This window comes from Pelmatolapia mariae, linkage group LG10_11 (assembly GCF_036321145.2).
Source record: "Pelmatolapia mariae isolate MD_Pm_ZW linkage group LG10_11, Pm_UMD_F_2, whole genome shotgun sequence".
Classification (NCBI taxonomy): Eukaryota; Metazoa; Chordata; class Actinopteri; order Cichliformes; family Cichlidae; genus Pelmatolapia; species Pelmatolapia mariae.
Window position 1 is genome coordinate 45,805,814 of NC_086236.1, and position 5,733 is coordinate 45,811,546.

Sequence of the window (5,733 nt, forward strand, 5' to 3'; positions counted from 1 at the left end):
ACAAAATTATTTAGTCTTGTAGTATTCCTTCAGTTGTAAAGTAGGTGTGTGATAATAAGGGTCATTTAGTTCAAGTTTTTTGCAACTTTTTATTGACTCTTTTTTGTACCCCCTACTTTTCATGACACACTGCAGGGAAATTCTATTCTGATCAATCAATTTTACTGAATGCTTCCATTCATATATCAGCTCATAAATAAAGTTTTCCTTTATCTGTTGTATCACTTGTAATATTTTACAAAACATATTACACTTTCTGTTTCTTTTCCATGCACATGTTTAAACTCCAAATAAATATTGGTGCAGCACATGTTTGAAGAGTCATTCGTTTCAGTTGCAGAGGCATAGTTGAAAGGTTAGAATCCTTTGCTCTACCCATCAGTCAATCAATCAATCGTTAGAGAACCACCATTCTGTCGTTCTCTAAAAGTGAACATTAACTTTATTAAAAGTGCTTTCAAAGTCCAAATACCCACAGGTACAAACATCTGACTGGCACTACCCCCTCTAGGTATCCCACGCAGGATTCTCATTGCGTCATTATATGCAACATGCAGCTTCTGCATGCTACATTGCTTGTAAGATGACCACAAGGAAGCAGTATATAGTGCTGTGCAATACGCTTTAAGCCAGTGGTTCTCAACCAAGAGAGGCCAACAGTGATCACTGACTGTTTTTTAGGTGCTTTTTCAGATTAAATAGAACAAAATACAAAGCATTAAAACATGTTAAAAACACAACAGCCTTAATAAACGCAGAGTAGTTTGGTCCCAGAAGCAGAGTTCATCAGGTCATTACTTAAAGATTGGATATCCAATCTGCTGTGAGTGTTTTAATCCAATACAGTTGTTATTATTATCATTTGTCACATCCTGTTTATGACAGTTGAAATATATAACAGTCATATAAGTAATAAAATTGTCTCATGTAAACTGTATGTGGTGTTAAATAGGCCTATACTACTGTACTTTAATGTCAGTCATAAGGGTGGTACTTCAAGAGCCATATATTTTATGAGGTGGTACTCATTGAGAAAAGTTTGAGGACCACTGCTTTAAGCAAAGCCACTTTAAATGGAACTGAACAGAAGCTGAACTTACATGCAGTGGTATTTGCCTGGATATAGAGCTTACAACATTGTCTATATAAGTATAAAGTGTTGGGAAGGTTACTTTTAAAATGTATTCCATTACAGAATACCGAATACATGCCCCAAAATGTATTCTGTAACGTATTCCGTTACGTTACTCAATGAGGGTTACGTATTCTGAATACTTTGGATTACTTAATATATTATCATGCTGTTTACAACTACGTGAATGTACTATTGCTGTGATTTATTACTGTTACTGAAGGTCCGCGGCTCCGAACCGTAGTAAAGGGACATCTGGCTAATACGGTGGGTTCCGTGTCGGGCTCGTAGCTGAAAACTAGCTTTACTTTGTTGTCTGGGTCAACTTTGCTAGCGAGAGACAGAGAGAGGCGTTGAAAGGCTGCTACGGAACTTATTTTTTCCGGAGGAAAACACGAACACAGTGTACAGTCGAGTCTTAATAGCTTACTTACAAATGGGCTCGTCAGGCACTCTTCTTGGCTGCAGTGGTTATTATTATATTTACATGCTTCCAGCTCCCGTTTTTGCTCCATGACAGCTCGGACTTTTCCTTTCTCTCCCTCCCTCGCTCACAGACACATAACGTGTATGGTAGTCCATTCTCGCTGCAGCACGGACTACACTGCCCATGAGGCTACATTCTTTAGGGCCATGCCTGTAGCATTCTGCCTTTTAGCTTAGCACAACAACAACAACAACAACAAAAAAGCGCTCTCTCACCCAGGAAACACGCAGAGAGAGAGAGTGTCACCCTGTAACCATGGCAACCGTAACGCCGCCGCCTGGAACAACAGAGCGTAGCTGTCAAACAAACCCAAACAGTCCTGACCCGCCACAATATGAAACAGGAAAGTACCGCCGTGTAATCCATTTATTTCAACAAAGTAACTGTATTCTAAATACCACCTTTTTAAACGGTAACTGTAACGGAATACAGTTACTCATATTTTCTATTCTAAATACGTAACGGCGGTACATGTATTCCGTTACTCCCCAACACTGTAAGTATATATATATATCTCATCGCCATCATTCATTTGATCAGTAATAAAGTGACCCACGTATTTCACCTTTTTTATAAACCTCAAGAGTAGGGCTGGGTATCGTCACTGATTTCTAGAATCGATTTTGTCGAGACTTTATCAAAGGTGTAAGCATCACAGCAGATGTCAAAGTAACTGAGGATAAAACAGAAAAACATGAAGGAGATTTTACTGGCCTGGCTTTTTATATCAGATAACCTTAAAAATATTCTGCAGTAGAACAAAAACTAAAGAAAACCATAAATCAACATATAAACATTACCTGATGCTGCTGAAGTGAAGCAGAGCAAAGTTACAGAGGTTTTATTAGAGACACAGCCAAGCGTTTTGCAGTTTCGCATAATTTTAAAAAGTTTACATTTCTTCAGTATTGAGACTTACTTGCTGGAAGTCAGTTAAATAAAAAAAGAAAAAAAAAACAGCGGCTGACAGCGCTGTAAACAACGGTAGACTGGTGGTTAATAAGCAAGCGAATAATGCAGAAAACAGAGATTTTTAGATGGGAAACTGTTCTTGGAGTACACTGAGAGAGAGAGAGAGCTGTACATGAAGTGTGATTTTATCGTGGTGGAAGCAAAACAGCAAAACTAAGAGGGAATTCATGACGATGTTTATGTGAAGCGAAATGTGAAGCGTAGTTTGGATCTTCTTTTGCTGCTGGTTCAGTGAATATTGTTTGGAGAGTGATGAAACCTGCAGCTTCAGAATCTAGTGCAAAAAAGATGTAAACACAAAGCTCGGACCCAGCAACACATCAGAATCTGTGAGCTGTCAGCTTTTAGCCCCGACGGCGCGTCGGTGTGAGAAGGCCAACATCTCACTGATTCTGATGCGGAGATTCTGGAGTTTTGGGCAAAATAAATTTATATTTAAAAATTGATTCAGGATTTTAATGAATCGATATCGAGTTATTCATGCTCAAATCGATTTTCTATCGGAAAATCGATAATCAAAACAGACCCCTACTCGAGAGTATGGTCTGACAGTTTAAACACAGGGAAATTTAGCTGTTCCTCTAACAGCATTTCTGCAAGCAGGCTGTCCACAACAATCTGTCAAGCTTTATCCCCTGCACTCTGTCCCAAACACAGGCTTTGTGCATATAAAAACTAATCTGAACTAAAGTATAAGCCCCATTCTAAAAAAGAAATGGGTTGCTGTGTAAACTTTTTTTTAAAAAGAAATTTTTATCCAAATTTGTACTTCTTTAAACAACAGCCCAGATTCGTGGGATCTATTCCAAATTTATGTCTAATAAAGGATTCCAGCTGATCAATAGTTCTGGTTCTTCCTTTTGTTATTTTTCTTTTCATGATGTGACACATTTTCAGTTGGTGAATTGGTAAATTGTCCAGATATCTGGCAGACTAGTTCAGAACTCAAATTCAGACTCTTCCTCTACAAACAAGAAGTCCTGACATAAAGCCAGATGGTCTATCCTTGAAGCTCGGGTCCTCTACCAGAGGCCTAGGCGCTTGAGGGTCCTGCGCAGTTTCTTAGCTTTTCGTAGGACTGCACTCCCCTGTTGTTCCTGGGATCTGATGGAGCCACTCACCTAGTTTGGGAGTCACTGCACCTAGTGCTCCAATTACCACTGGACCACTGTTACCTTCACACTCCAGATCTTCTTGAGCTCTTCTCTGAGCCCTTGGTATGTCTTCAGCTTCTCATGTTCCTTCTTCCTGATGTTGCTGTCATTCAGTATCGCTACATCTATCACTGCTGCTGTCTTCCTCTGCTTGTCTTTCACTACTATATCTGGTTGGTTAGCCATCACCATTTTGTCCGTCTGTATCTGGAAGTCAATTTTAACCACCCTAGTGGGCGTCTCCCAATTTGACCTTGGGATTTCCAGGCCATACTCAGCACAGATATTTCTGTATACTATGGCATTCCATGTATGCCCTGCCTGCTAATATCTTGCACTCTGCTGTTATGTGTTGGATTGTCTCAGGGGCATCTTTACACAGCCTCTATGGATCTTGTGCTCAAAGCTTGTTTCTGTGCTGACATGATTAAGACCTCTGTGCTGTCTTTCATTCCAGCTTTGTCCAGCCACTGGTAGGACTTCTGGATGTCAGCCACTTCCTCTATCTGCCGTTGTTACATACTGTGCAGGGGCCTGTTCTTCCATGATCGTTCCTCCTCTTGCTCCTCTTTCTTGGGTTTCTGCTGCCTGAGGTATTCACTGAGCATGTGGTCGGTTGGGGCCATCTTCCTGATGTATTCGTGGATGTTTGTTCTCTCATCCTTGACTGTGGTGCTGACACTCACCAGTCCCCGGCCTCCTTCCTTAGCATACAGCCTCAGGGTGCTGGACTTGGGGTGAAACCCTCCATGCAGGGTCAGAAGCTTCCTCGTCTTGATGTCAGTCTCTTCTTTCTCTTCCTTTGGCCAGCTTATTATCCCAGCAGGGTACATGATCATGGGCAGGGCATAGGTGTTGATACCCCAGATATTGTTCTCACTGTTGAGCCGATTCCTCAGGACTTGCCTGACCCTCTGCAGGTAATTAGTGGTTGCAGCTTTCCTAGCAGCCTCTTCATGGTTCCCATTTGCCTGTGGGATTCCCAGGTACTTGTAGCTGTCCTCGATGTCTGCAACGTTGCCTTCTGGTAGTGCAATCCCTTCAGTTCTGACTACCTGTATATCTGTATATCCGGGTGGTGTGGATCAGTGAATTGATGTCTAGTTGACTCTTGGCATACAGCTTGATGTCATCCATGTAGAGGAGGTGGCTTGCTCCATTCCGTAGTCGGTATCCATCATCAGTCTTGACAATGATCTCACTGAGAGGGTTCAGGCCTATTCAGAACAGCAGTGGGGACAGTGCATCTCTTTGATATATCCCACACTTGATGGTGATGCATGGTGCATGGGTTGGTGAGCTTGGTGTTGCAGTCTTAGGCAACAACTGCTATGTCTACCAGGAGATGGTGTTTCACCCCTCTGGTATTCCTGCCAATTCCTTTGTGTGCCCTGCTTACACACTACAGGTCAAAGGTTTAGACACACCTTCTCATTTAATGCTTTTTCGTTATTTCTTTTGCTTTCTGCATTGTAGAGACATTCTAAAGACATCAAAAATAGGAAGTGTATATTTGGAATTATGTAGCAAAGAAAAAATAGGTAAATAACTCTAAAAATGACTTATATTTTAGATTCCTCAAAGTAGCCACCCTTTGCTTTGTTGACAGCGCTGCAAACCCTTGGCCTTCTCTCAGTGAGTTTCATGATGTTGTCACCTGAAATGGTTTTCACTTCACAGGTTTGCCTTATCAGGGTTCATCTGTGGAATTTCTTGCCTTGTTAATGGGGCTGGGACCATCGGTTGATACACAGCTGACAGCCCTATTTGACAACTTTTAGAATTCATATTATGTCAAGAACCAATCAGCTAAGAAAAGTGAAATGACAGTCTATCATTACTTTAAGAACTGAAGGTCGGTCAGTTTGGAAATTTGCTAAAACTTTGAATGTGTCCCCAACTGTAGTTGCAAAAACCATCAAGCAATACAATGAAACTGGCTCACATGAGGACCACCCCAGGAAAAGAAGACCAAGATTCACCTGTGC